Below are 14,474 nucleotides of genomic sequence, written 5' to 3'. Positions count from 1 at the left end.
ATGTTTGCTGAGATCAATCGTTAATCTTCAGCACCCACCATGTATGAAGCAAGCTTGTTCATACAGCCTCAGTGCACATCCACTGTATATGTGTGGCAGATGTCCCCAAGGTGTTAAAAAGTAATCGAGAAAAACTCTTTGCCCCAAAATGGCATCAATACAAACTACAGCGCATCTCACAAAAACCCTCACACAGCTCTGTAGATGAAGAATATGAAATAGTTACAGGGCTCTATCGGGCACTGCAAAGGTTAAGTTTGTATCGTTGTAATCATACCAACCTGCAAAATAAAGTTATAAGAATAAACATGCCTTTATTACTGTAGACTAAAAGCTGTGAAAACTTAAAGCGTACCTGTCAGATCCCACAAAAAAAGGAAAAAAATTTGCATCTATTTTAATGCTTCTATCACCTATATTTATTATAAAAATCCCTCTTTTCATTAGCTGACTGTTAAAAATCCTCTCAGGAGAAGGGGGCGTGTCCCTCCCTTGTGGTGGTGGAAGGTGATTGGTGTCTGCTCATGCAGCCTTATCTATGAGTCATTTCTTGTCTATGACTCATGGACAAGTCTGATTCTGCTGCAGGATTTGTTAGTATCCCAGTAGGTATGGGGACCCCTAGTGGGAGGATTTTAAGGAGGTGTTTTCTTTATAAAATATCAAAAACAAATTTAAACAACCATATTACAAAAGGTCTTTTAATTTTCACCAGTAACAACAAAAACAATTTTGGATCTGATCTCACCCATGTAAACCTAAACAAAATTTGCCAAGTTGTCCCGCAACAAATAAGCCTTGTCCGGATTCTGTCAGTACACAGTGCATTCAGAGAGTGTTCCATCCCTCTCACTTTTTCCATACTGTTATAATGCGGCCTTGTGCTAAAATAAAAAAATTGAGAGGTGCAGTACTAGGGACAGCTAGTATAAAGTGTACAAAGCAGGGCTTGGTAAACCATGAAGCAGCTCATACATTCAACTCGCACACAAAAAAGCTTGTTTTTCCAGATATATTAATTGTAATGTTTTTATATACTTTTGCAGGTTTTGGCAAACTTATCAGCTGTTGACATCCAGCAGAGAAAAACTTCTCAGAAGTCCAGAAGATGCTCTGTGCCTATAGCTTTCCAAACTCAAGAAGATGTGTTTGACAGTGTTGCCGACCAGGCTTTGAAAAAGTTTAAGCACAACCACATAGTTTCATTTAAGTTTGAGACTGTTTTATCCCCAAATGAGAATGCTGAAAAGGATAGTTTAAAGATTGGTAATCCTATGACAATTGAAAGCCACATTCAAGCTTTCACCACAAAAGACTCTTACACACTAGGGTTGCAAAATTAAAAGGATAAAATATATTATCCATTGTTCTGTCCTCCTACTCCAATCTTCATTGTCTACACAGAATCCAGCCCCATCCCATATAAGATCTTACTGTAGAAGTGTTGAAATAATGTTGATCTTCTGTATCAAAGATGTGCAATCTGTGCACAAGGTTTCTTTCTGCTTACGTTTTAGAAAGCAGCAGAGAAATGGGCATGGGTTTAAAAAAACAGATATTATGCTGCTATGGATTATGCACGCTACAGTATTATGGCTACTGTACTTTTGTGTGCCTATAACTTTCTACAGAAGTACACAGCTTTTTATTTTGTATAAATCTGATGGAGAAGATATGTAGAATGCTGTGTCAGATGTCGTATTACAGGGGAATCTCTGTAATATGGTGCACTATGGATGTACTGTATGGCACAGAGTGTCTAAGGCATTGCAGAATGGAACAGCAGCAAGTTTGTGTGCCTCCGTAAAGGCCTAGGGCCAATTCCACACAAGTGGAATACAGCACAGTTTATGTACCAATTTATGTACCAGTGTTATGGCCATAAATTTAAGCTGGTCCTTATGATGCTGGCAGTCCTGGTGACTAAACCCATGGTTGGGCTGGTATTGTGGCTGCAATATGAGAGTAGAAATGCAGCTGTATTATACACCTGTATTCTGTATTTTCCCGGAACAAAGATGTCCAGCGCAATTGACGCAGAACGTGCTCTTTTTTATAATTGAAACTCCACAGCGTGGTGAACATGAACACAGACATGTGACGCGTTTCGGCCTTTAACGTCAGGCCATAGTCATACTAAGTATGACTAAGGCCTGACGTTAAAGGCTGAAACGCATCACATGTTTGTGTTCATGTTCACCACGCTGTGAAGTTTCAATTATAATAAAGAGCACGTTCTGCATCAACTGCGCTGGACATCTCCTTTGTTCCTGTTTGCTATTAACGGCGCTGCCCACGCCAGTCCGTGCGCACGGGTCTTGGGAGGAGAGCTGGACTTCACCTGTGTTTACCCATATTTTTTCCCCTCTCAGTTTTATCATTAAATTGTAGACCACCTCTTTTTGATTCTTGCATATTACCTGTTTTATGGAAGAATTTCTAGACTTTGATACTGACAATGTTGTCTGATAAAAATACATTACACTATAATGTCTTAATGTTATACAGTATCTCTACATGTAGACTGTAGCAAGTTATATCTGCTTCCTAGTAATTTCCATACATGTATAGGTATACCTTGGCAAGTGTAAATAATTGCATTGCGTAGTCTATATTTAAGACATTAATAAAATTTCAGTTTTAAGAAGTCAGCATTATTTGTCTACAAATTTCAAAGTATATACACATTAGAAAATGAGTTATAGCCCTTCCATCACAATGATCTTCTTTTCCTGTACATATATTTATTAAAAGTTATCAGTTAAAAGGGTACTCAACTGGTGCCAGAAATTTACAGTTTTGTAAATTACTTCTATTAAAAAATCTTAATCCATGACCACAGTGCTTACTGCTTACATCTCTGTCCATTTTAAGAACTGTCCAGAGTAGGAGAAAATCCCCATAGCAAACATATCCTGCTCTGGACAGTTCCTGAAATGGACAGAGATGTCAGCAGAGAGCACTGTGTTCCAAAAAGAAAATAATTTCCCCTGTAGTATTCAGCAGCTAATAAGTACTGGAAGAATTAAGATTTTTTTAATAGAAGTAATTTACAAATCTGTTTTAACTTTCTGGCACCAGTTGATTTAAAAGAAAGAGTTTTCCACTGGAGTACCCCTTTAAATACTTTGCACCATGCTGCCATATATTAAAGCAGCATTCTCCTATGATATGCCATGACTTTCATAGAATCTGTGGAGCTCTGACCTAATGCTAATAGACCTTTTGGCTGGGTTTTCCAGGCATTTTAAAGGGGTACCCTGTAGGGATCGACTGATTATCGGTTTGGCCGATATTATCGAACGATATTCACGATTGTGGACGTTATCGGTATCGGCAATTACCTTGCCGATAATGTACTGCGCCACACCCCCCACCACTACATCGCGCCCCGCCGCCGCTGCCCCATTCCCGCTTTTATAATTACCTGTTCCACGCTATTTCTGGCTCCTGCGCCGTCCTGTTACGCTGTGCGCTGCACAGCGCAATGACGGGTGACATCCTCAACGCGACGTCACCGTCAGTGCGCACAGTGACAGCTCAGGAGGACGGCGCCGGAGCCAGAAGTAGAGCAGACCCCGGGAACAGGTAATTATAAAACCGGGAGTGGGAGAGGCAATGGGGGCGGCAGTGGTGATCTCTGGCCGGTGCGGTGTGGGGGGGGGGGGGGGGTGTGTGGTGCGGTGGGCTGGGGGGGGGGGGGGGGTGCGGGGCGGTGATAGGACTCAGGACCCCAGGACAGGCAGGGGGAGAGAAGCGGGTGGCGGCGGTCTGTGGCACCGCAAAAGTCGCTGCAGTTCATTGATTTAAAGCGCTTCAAATCAATGATCTGCAGCGGTGTCGCCGGGGGGGGGGGGGGGTGTTTAAATAGCCGATAACTTATACCGATATGAGTTATCGGCTCTTGGCCCTAACCACCACAGAGTATCGGTATCGGCTCTAAAAAAAAACCGATATCAGTCGATCCCTAGTACACTGGTGTAAAACAAGCGTTTTCGGGGGGAAAGCGTGGCTTTCCGCGGTCTAAGATGGCTGCGTGTTAGGAGAGCTCCGCACACCCAGAGGCCATAATTCTGTTCCATCCGCACCCACTGCTGCTATACCCATGCCTAGGGGTACCCGCCGCAAGAAGAAGTTAAACCCCGCCTGCCAGCCCCCGCTGGGACGCATTTCCAGTTACCTGCTCCGGGCCCCCTCTTCAGCTCCGGCCTCCCCGCCTGCAAACTCAGGTGCATCGCGCGCTCTGTGCTCCTGCTCTGCGAGCGCTACTGGCGTGCACAGAACACCGGCACCCGAGCCTGGCTCCATCCTGAAGGTGACTCACCCTCTCTTCTGCACTCCGTCCCGGCAGTCTACCTCTGCCTGTGAGGGCTTGCCCGAGCCTGCTGCTTGCTGCCTGTCTTCAGCCTCTGGCTCTCCTGCACGGGCTCCGTCTCCCCTGCAATTTGCGGACCGGCAACCTTCTCCTTCACTCCTCCCTCTGGACTCCTGCTGGCTTGGTGAGTGATGACCACAACTCCCCTTGCCCTGTGGACCCCTCTGCCACCCCTCAGGTGCCGCTGCACCCTGTTCCTCCTCAGTCTCCTTGCTCCCCAGCGGGTGGGGTCTGTTTTGCTGGAGGAGGATTTAAAGGGCCAGTGCCCCTGTGTCCCACACCACCTCCTGGGACTGGTGTTAGCACTGAACTCTCAGCCAACTCCCCTGGGGCTACACAGCTGGGTCCTGCCTTAGCCTGGGCTATCTGTTCCCCTTGCCCTTCCTCTGCCTCTATGACCCTGGACTCAGACACTTGGACGCCCTCTCAGCTAGCCTCCCCAAAGCCACAAAGAGCCATGTCAGCCCCTAGTCTGGCTCAGGGGGGTACTTAGACCTCGGCCCCCCAGGGCCCCACTGCTGCTCGGCCGCCCTCTGCCTCTCCTGGACGGGCAGGGGCCTCCCCCTCCTGGAATGCTGTGATGGACTGTGCTCTGGCTGGTTCTGACATTCCTGCCTCTATTCCGATGACTCCGGATCTTGTTTGTTGCTTTCTCAAATGCCTACCAAAGAAGACTTCAGGGCTTTCGTTGCCGAGGTGAGGGATGCCTGCAGGTCCGAGATTGCAGATATGCGCAAGGATCTTCAGCATGTCTCTGACAGGGTGGATGACCTTGAGGGGGCGCATAACTCTACTAGATCCTATATTGCGGACTTACATGCTTCCATCTCTGAGCAATCTGAATTCCTGGGTGACCTTCACTCTCATGTGGAGGACCTGGATAATAGGGGTAGGCATAATAATATCAGAGTCAGTGGCCTCCTGGTGGCTACTGGGGAGGAAGACCTACGTGCTACATTGGAGGCCATCTTTAACCTGATTCTGGGTGTACTTGCTTCTCACAAGATCAAGCTGGACCGGGCCCTCCGGCCCCGTCCTTCCAATGCCCCCCCCCCTCTTGTGGATCACCCTACGCAAGCGCAAGATGCTGCAGCCCCTTTTGTCCACGCTGCGCTCGGCCCAGATCCCTTACAGATGGTCCTTCCCTTTTGCACTCCAGGCCCGCCGGGATGGACGCTCTGCAGTACTACAATCCTATGCTGATGTCCCGGGGTTCTGTGCAGCCCTGGATCTCCCAATCCCACTGCTCGCGGACTGGACGCTGACTCCCCATCCCCGCCCCTCTCCCCACTGTGTGGCAGCTGGCCAAGGGGAGAAGTCGGAGACCTGACCGAATCTCTGGAGCTCGGTCCTCCACTGCCGCTCCACCTTGACTCCCTCTGTACTCCCTGGGGTTTGTTTACTGAGTTACTGGGGCCTTGATTGTTCATTGTATTTTGTTTTGCCTAGTCTCCACTATGTGCCTGACTTTTTCTCCTGTACGACTTTATGTGATCCTCTATTGATAGCGGTGGGTTCTAACTGTTGTTTTGGCCAGGTCTCTGGGTGGTGCTTTGGTTCAGTAGCGTAGTCTTTCTTGGAAGCGTTCTTCCACTTTCCCCTCAGAGGCCTCGACAAATTCTACCATGTCCATGTTTGGAATTTTTCATTTATTGCTTTGTCTCGATTTGGCCTCCTCTCTGGCCCCTGAGCCATTGGTTTATTCACTACATTGTTGTCTCTTTATGTCCTCCTGGTTGTCTCCTCCCTCGTGTGTCTTGTCTACCCCTCTGATCTCTTGCTTTATTGCTCTCTCTCTTTTTTGTTCCTTGTGGTCTTCTCTCCTCTATTCTAGGGTCAGCGAATCTCCCTTGCGATTCCTCGAATTCTCCTCCTTGGTGAAATGACTCCTGCATGCTAGCCTCGGCCTGAGTGAGTACTTTACACTAGCACATTTCTCCACTGACATTCCCCCTCAATGGCTAAGTGCGTCTCCTTGAACGTGAAGGGCTTGAACTCCCCGACCAAACGATGTTTATTGCAGAGGGAATTGGTGGCCCTGCACGCAGACATAGTCTTTCTCCAGAAGACGCACTTTGACAAGATGGGCACCTTCCGCTTCCTGCAACATATCTATCCTCAGTCTTTTCTTGCCTCCTCTGACAGGAAAGTAGCGGGGGTTGCTATTCTAATCTCCAAACACTGTCCCCTTCAGGTTTCCTCTTCCTACGCGGACCCCTCTGGTAGGTTTGCCATTGTTCAGGGGACCTTGGGTGGTAAGTCCCTCCTTCTCTGTAAAGTCTATGCTCCTAACTCCTCCCAGATCCCCTTCCTGCGTAGGGTCTTCACCCGCCTGAAGTCCTACCCCCCCCTTCCACCTGGCTCCTAGGGGGGATTTTAATTTGGTCTTTTCTCCCTCTGCGGATCGTCACTCTCTATCGGGCTCCCCACCTTCCCCCGCGCAATTGCGTCTCTTGACACATTTTCGTCGTCTGATACGTTCGGCGGGAGTATACGATCTCTGGAGGATTAACCATCCCAGGGATCGCTCTTTCACTTTTTACTCTCACCCCCATAACCTCCATACTCGAATTGACTACTTCTTTGGGAATCAGCCCATGGTCCGTATGCTCTCCTCTGCTTCTCTTGCACCAATTTATTGGTCTGACCACAGCCCTGTCCTTGTCACTTTCTCTCCTTTTAGTACCTCTGTGCGTGGGTGCCATTGGCGGCTCAATGATTCTCTGCTAAAGAACCCTTCTTCCCAGGACTCAATCCATAATAGCATCACTGCTTACTTTGCTGACAATGAGGGTTCTGTATCCTCACAGGCAGTTTTATGGGAAGCCCATAAAGTGGTGGTCCGTGGCCACTGTATTGCACTAGGCTCCAAGTTGAAACGTGATGCCCTGACTTGATCCCGGGAACTTAGGGCGCACATACGGCGCTTAGAAGCCCTCCTATTATCCTCTCCCTCTCTGCCAGTGCTGAGGCGTCTGGTGGTGGCTAGGTCTCAGCTACATGACTTGGCCCTTCATAAGGTGGAGCACCAACTTCTGTATGCAAAGGAGCGATTCTATGAAAAGGGCAACAAGGCCCACACCATGTTGACACAACGCCTACGTGACCGCGCCGCTGCTCAGGCTCCCTCGGCATTTAAAGACTCTTCTGGTACCCTGCATCATCACCCTGATTCTACTATTGCTAGGCTTTTCTTTGACTTCTACTCTAAACTTTACTCTCTTCCCTCTCAGTTGCCCTCTTACCCGGGTGAGCGTTCTGTGGTCCTTAATTCTTTTCTCGCTAATTATAGCCTTCCGACTATTTCGGTGGCCGAGCGAGACTCCCTGAATGCTCCGATTACCTTAGAAGAACTTTATGAGGTCCTAAAGTCTCTTCCTGCGGGACGCTCCCCGGGTCCTGATGGCTTTACTTACCTATACTACAAAACTTACTCCTCCCTCCTTCTCCCCCGCTTGGTTTCTCTTTTTAACTCCTATATGGAGGGTGGTACTCTCCCCCAACCCTTCCTCCACTCTTTGATCACTTTAATTCCTAAACCTGGCAAAGATCCTCATGACTGCTCTAGTTATAGGCCTATTGCCCTTCTCAACTCAGATTTGAAACTGTTCTCTAAGGTTCTGGCTAATCGCCTTTGTCACTTGATGCCCTCCCTTGTGCATAAGGATCAGGTGGGGTTTATTCCCTGCTGTAAGGGTGGCGACAACACGAGAAGGGTGATAGATCAAATTGATGTGGTTAATCGGAGATCTAAGCAGGCCCTGGTCCTCAGTTTAGATGCTGAGAAGGCCTTTGATAGATTGGGTTGGCCATTTATGTTTGCTACTCTTCAGAAGTTTGGGATCTCTGGGAACTTCCTTGTTGCTTTACAGGGCCTTTATTCAGCCCCCACAGCTTCCCTTAAACTCCCCTCGACCTCTTCTCCTACTTTCACTCTTCGGAATGGAACTCGGCAGGGGTGTCCGCTGTCCCCCCTGATCTTTGCGTTATGCATTGAGCCACTGGCCACTTCGATCCGGGGGGACCCGAACATCTCTGGGGTTTCTTTTCATGGTAGGGAATTTAAGCTTTGTCTTTTTGCTGACGACATCCTACTCACTCTTGCTAACCCCTTGCTCTCTTTACCCTCTCTGTATAAACTACTCCATGATTTTGGTCTGCTCTCTGGCTATAAAGTTAACCTCTCTAAGTCCGAAGCTATGCCTCTCAATCTTCCTCCTTCTTTGACCTCCCTCTTGCGGGCTGATTACTCTTTTCGTTGGTCTACCACTGCTATTACCTACCTTGGAGTTTCCCTCTCCCCCCGTTATTCTACCCTGTACTCTGTCAACTTTCCCCCCCTTTTCCGTGAGCTACGGACCATGATGGATCGTTGGCGTCCCGAATTTATATCCTTTTTTCGGACGCATAGCGGCGGCCAAAATGACTATCCTCCCTAAATTGCTATATATTTTTTGAAACGTTACCGGTGCGAGTCCCCTTGGCGGCCCTACATTCTCTCCAATCCGCTATTTTTCGATTTTATATGGAATGCTCAACGGCATCGACTCTCAACGCCGGTTATGATGGCTAGCCGTTCGTCGGATGGATTGGGTGTTCCGGACATGTCCAAATACTACTGGGCTGCTCACCTCCGACATCTGGCGTCGTTGACCACACACCGAGCCTATAGCAAGTGTATGGAACTGGAGAAGCTATGGTTGGCTCCTATACATCCTAACTTCTTCCTGTGGACCGCCCCTCTTCCATCCCTGGACTGCCCTCTGCTAGGTCTGATGTCCTTTTCCCCGCTATGTCTGGTCCTACTGCTTCCGCCAATTCGGTCTCCTTTCTTCTTTCTCCCCCTGCAGTCCTTCCTATACCATCCTGACTTCCCTCCTGGCTCGACTTCTGATATGGTGAGGGAGTCGGGTTCTCGGAACTTGTTTTGCTGGGCGGACCTAGTGGACCCTCGTACTAGGGTCCTGCTCCCCTTTCACCAGTTGGCTTCTCTTTGGGAGCTGGGGGCCTCAGAGGAATCTCACTATGCTCAGCTCCGTCACTACTTCCTTTCTAAACAAGCCTCTCTGAGGGTCTCCCTCCCCACGGGTTTTGAACGAGTTTGCAGCGGTGGTCCTTTGCAACGGGGTCTTCTTTCTAGTATTTATTCTTTATTACTGTCTCCCCATCCTGACCGCCCCCCCCCCCATAAATACATGACTCGTTGGGAGGAGGACCTTGGTACTTCCATTACTCTCCCTCGGTGGCGTGTGATATGGGAACGGGCCTCAAAGGCTTCCATATGTACGGCCTATAAAGAGACGCAGTATAAGTTACTTATGGGCTGGTATCATACCCCGGCCTTACTTAATAGGTTGTATCCGGTTATCCCCCCTCAGTGCTGGCGTTGTGGTGTGGGTCTGGGTACTACCTTTCACATATTCTGGTCCTGTCCTTTGATAGTCCCATTTTGGGACCGGGTTAGGGGGTTGATACTGGGGGTACTTGGAGCCTTCGTTCCCTTAGACCCTTTGGTGTACCTGCTTCACCTGTCCTCTAGGGTTCTGTCCAAACCACATTTTAAGCTCTTCCTCCACATTGTTCTGGCAGCTAAGACCCTGATAGCGAAGTGTTGGAAATGAACCCTTCCCCCCTCTGATGATGACCTCCGTGAAAGGGTGCAGGAATATCTCACTGCTTCTCTGAACAATACTGTCCCGACATTTTTCTCTATATGGGACCCCTGGGATAGTTTTACAGCTGATGAGACCTAATGTCCCTCTCTTTTTCCTTTCCCTTTTCTCCCTATTCCTGATCTTCTCCCTTTTCTTTCTATGTGTTTTCTCTTGGTTCTACCCTTTTGTTTCTCGTCGGCCCCTTGTCTTCCCCCCTTCCCTTTTCCCCTGTTTCTTGTTTTATGTTTTTGTACATTGAATATGGCAATATTGCCACAAAGTGCAGTGATCGTCTTATAGGCTTATTCTCATTTGTGGGATTGCTATCCCCAAAAGATTGTCTGGTTTGTTCCTTGCATTACTGTAACAAAAATTCTTCAATAAAAATTTACGAATCTGTTAACCTTTTATGGCACCATTTGAAAACGTTGTTTTTTTTTTTTTTCCACCAGATCGGTGATCACAGGGGTCTGGCACATAAACAATAATGATCGGAAACAGTTGACTATATCAGTACAATATCTGTGAGAAGTATGGTTTACAAACTGCTGTGTGGAACCTCCTGTATTAGGCCTTGTCACGTCTGTATCGGAAGGTTTGGAGCCTCTGCTGCAGATTCTGTTGAAGGCAGAAAGACTGAGCTGAGCGGCCTGTTGCACAATGGACACCAATTGATCCCACTGACTAATAGAGGGGTCTGTGGGGCTTCTGTCTGGTGGACAATGGACAAAAAAATTTACTTTGCAATATGTGTCCACTATAGTTAATAAAGGAAAATGTCTAATATTTCCTCCCCATTAGGCTCTTTTCACACATGCATCAAAGGTCCATCCCCCATCAGGTATACATTGCCTCTGATGAGCTTAATATCATATTCTGTTGAGCTATTATAACAGATCTAACATTGATATATTTCAAAGAACATAGAAAATGTAAAATGTATTGTTACATTAAGAGCTGAATCTCTGACCACAGATATTCTGATGTTTTGTCTGCAGCGGGCACCGCCAAAATCATCAGCGGTAGGACTATGCCGTTTCCATAGACTGCAATGCATTTGGCAGAATTCCACCAATAGAATGAACATGTTCATTCTTTTGGCAGGTTCTGAATCTTAAAGGAGTAGTCTATTGAAAATAATCTTCAGTCCGTTGTACCCAGCTTGCATAAAAAAAAAAAAAAAACTTTAACTCGTCTTCGTTCGGTCCTCCGGTCTGGTCTTCTTCTGTCTGCATGAATCGTCACACTGCTCTCAGCCTATCACCGGCTGAGGTGGGAAATCTCTGCTGCCGATGATAGGTTATGTGCAGTGCGATGATCTGTGCACATTAAAGAAGACCGGACCGTAGGACCGAACAAATGTAGCAGCGCTGTTTTCTATTTTTTTTGCAGCCCAGGCACATGGACTGAAGATCCTTTTCAATAGATTACACCTTTACATTTCCACTGCAGAATTTTGTAGTGTGAACACTGCAGCAGAATCTCATTGAATACAATAGGACTCTACTGCAAGTGGAATTTCTCCATCAGAAATGTATCCCTAAGTGAATCTTCCTGTTTCCTGTCCACCACTGATCGATATGAATTGCACTCACACTTTTAAAACAAGGTGCATAGCAGCTGGGACAGATAATATAATACATACTGCAGATGCTGATCAACCTACTTTTTTTCGAGAGAGGGGTGCGGACATTGTGATAGGACCTGTAAATTAAAAAATCAAACAAAAATTATCTGATAAGTAATGTAAACGGAAGCACTTTTGATGCTGGTATCAGTGCTGATGCCCTCCATTAACCCTTCAGAAGATGTGATCAATTCTGTGGCATTATCAGGGCTCTGGGGGACTCTTCAGACCTTCTGCGGCATAATCGCCGCAGGAGGTCCCCTCATCTGTCTCGCAGCGGCTCTGACAATTTTCTCCTCTGGTCTGCCTTTTAACAGAAGAGAAGTAGATTGCCAATATAACTGATCAGTGCTGTGGATATGCATAGCAATGATCAGTATAGATAGTCCCCAATGGCAACCTAAAAAGTTAAATTTGTATTCAAATTTTTTTATGTGAATAGTCTTAAAACATAATATCCCCCTTTTCCCAGTTTACAAAAAAAAAGTGTAAGAAATATAAACATACTTGGTATCACTGTGCGTAAATGTCCTATTAAAATAATATGTTGACCCATTAACCCCTTAAGGACTCAGCCCATTTTGGCCTTAAGGACAATTTAATTTTTACGTTTTCATTTTTTCCTCCTCGCCTTCTAAAAATCATAACTCTTTTATATTTTCATCCACAGACTAGTATGAGGGCTTGTTTTTTGCGCGACCAGTTGTCCTTTGTAATGACATCACTCATTATATCATAAAATGTATGGCGCAACCAAAAAACACTATTTTTGTTGGGAAATTAAAACGAAAAACGCAATTTTGCTAATTTTGGAAGGTTTTGTTTTCACGCCGTACAATTTATGGTAAAAATGACATGTGTTCTTTATTCTGAGGGTCAATACCATTAAAATGATACCCATTATTATATATTTTTATATTATTGTTGCGCTTAAAAAAAATCACAAACTTTTTAACCAAATTAGTACGTTTATAATCCCTTTATTTTGATGACCTCTAACTTTTTTATTTTTCCGTATAAGTGGCGGTATGGGGGCTCATTTTTTGCGCCATGATCTGTACTTTTTTTTGATACCACATTTGCATATAAAAAACTTTTAATACATTTTTAATAATTTTTTTTTTCATAAAATGTATTAAAAAAGTAGGAATTTTGGACTTTTTTTATTTTTTTACGTTCACGCCGTTCACCGTACGGGATCATTAACATTTTATTTTAATAGTTCGGACATTTACGCACGCGGCGATACCAAATATGTCTATAAAAAAAATTTTTTACGCTTTTTGGGGGTAAAATAGGAAAAAACGGACGTTTTACTTTTTTATTGGGGGAGGGGATTTTTCACTTTTTTTTTACTTTTACTTTTACATTTTTTTACATTTTTTTTTACACTTGAATAGTCCCCATAGGGGACTATTCATAGCAATACCATGATTGCTAATACTGATCTGTTCTATGTATAGGACATAGAACAGATCAGTATTATCGGTCATCTCCTGCTCTGGTCTGCTCGATCACAGACCAGAGCAGGAGACGCCGGGAGCCGCACGGAGGAAGGTGAGGGGACCTCCGTGCGGCGTTACGAATGATCGGATCCCCGCAGCAGCGCTGCGTTCGATCCGATCGTTCATTTAAATGGCGAACTGCCGCAGATGCCGGGATCTGTATTGATCCCGGCACCTGAGGGGTTAATGGCGGACGCCCGCGAGATCGCGGGCTTCGGCCATCGCCGGCGGGTCCCTGGCTGCGATCAGCAGCCGGGATCAGCCGCGCATGACACGGGCATCGCTCCGATGCCCGCGGTTATGCTTAGGACGTAAATGTACGTCCTGGTGCGTTAAGTACCACCTCACCAGGACATACATTTACGTCCTGCGTCCTTAAGGGGTTAAGGACTGAGTTTTTCTGTTTGTTTTTTGTTTTTTTTGCAATTTCATTTCAAACCCATCTACACACTCATAACTTTTTTTTTTTTTTTTGGTGCAACCAATTCAACTTTGTAATGACATCAGTAATTTTACCCAAAAATCTACCGCGAAACCAAAAAAAATTTAAATCATTGTGTGACAAAATTGAAAAATAAAAAGTCATTTTGTAAATTTTGAGGGCTTCCGTTTGTACAAAGTGCATTTTTCAGTAAAAATGACACCTTATCTTTATTCTGTAGGTCCATACGATTAAACTGATACCCTACTTAAAAAAATCATAACTACATGCACGAAAATGAATACGTTTAAAAATGTATAAAGGCTCATTTTCTGTGCCGTGATCTGAAGTTTTTATTGGTACCATTTTTGTTTTGACTTAGGAATTTTTTTACGTGTACGCCATTGACCATGCGGTTTAACAATATTTTCTTTTAGTTTGGACATTTACGCACGCTATGATACCACATTTTTTTGCAAAGTTATAGCTCCCATAGGGGACTATAACATGCAGTACATTGATTGCAGCCACTGATCAATTGCATTGATCAGTGTTATCGGTGCTCCACTGATCCTGCTTGGATCTCAGGCACGGAACAGTGAATCGACGATCAGACAACGAGAAGGCAGGTAGGGAGCCTCCTTGTGCCCGACTGAACTGCCAGGAAGGTTTTACTTTCACTTTAGACATGGTGATTTGATCGCCGTGTCTGAAGGGTTAATACCGGGCATCACCACGATCGGTGATTTCCGGTATTAGCTGTGAGTCCCGGTCATTGATAGTCGCTGGAACCGACCTGATATGACGCAGGATGCGTTATATCGTGGGAGCTGGCGCAGGACATACATATACGCCCTGTGTAGTTAAGGAGTTGATGATCCTGTATGGTGAA

This window comes from Hyla sarda, chromosome 1 (assembly GCF_029499605.1).
Source record: "Hyla sarda isolate aHylSar1 chromosome 1, aHylSar1.hap1, whole genome shotgun sequence".
Classification (NCBI taxonomy): Eukaryota; Metazoa; Chordata; class Amphibia; order Anura; family Hylidae; genus Hyla; species Hyla sarda.
Note: the sequence above shows the minus strand (reverse complement) of the source record.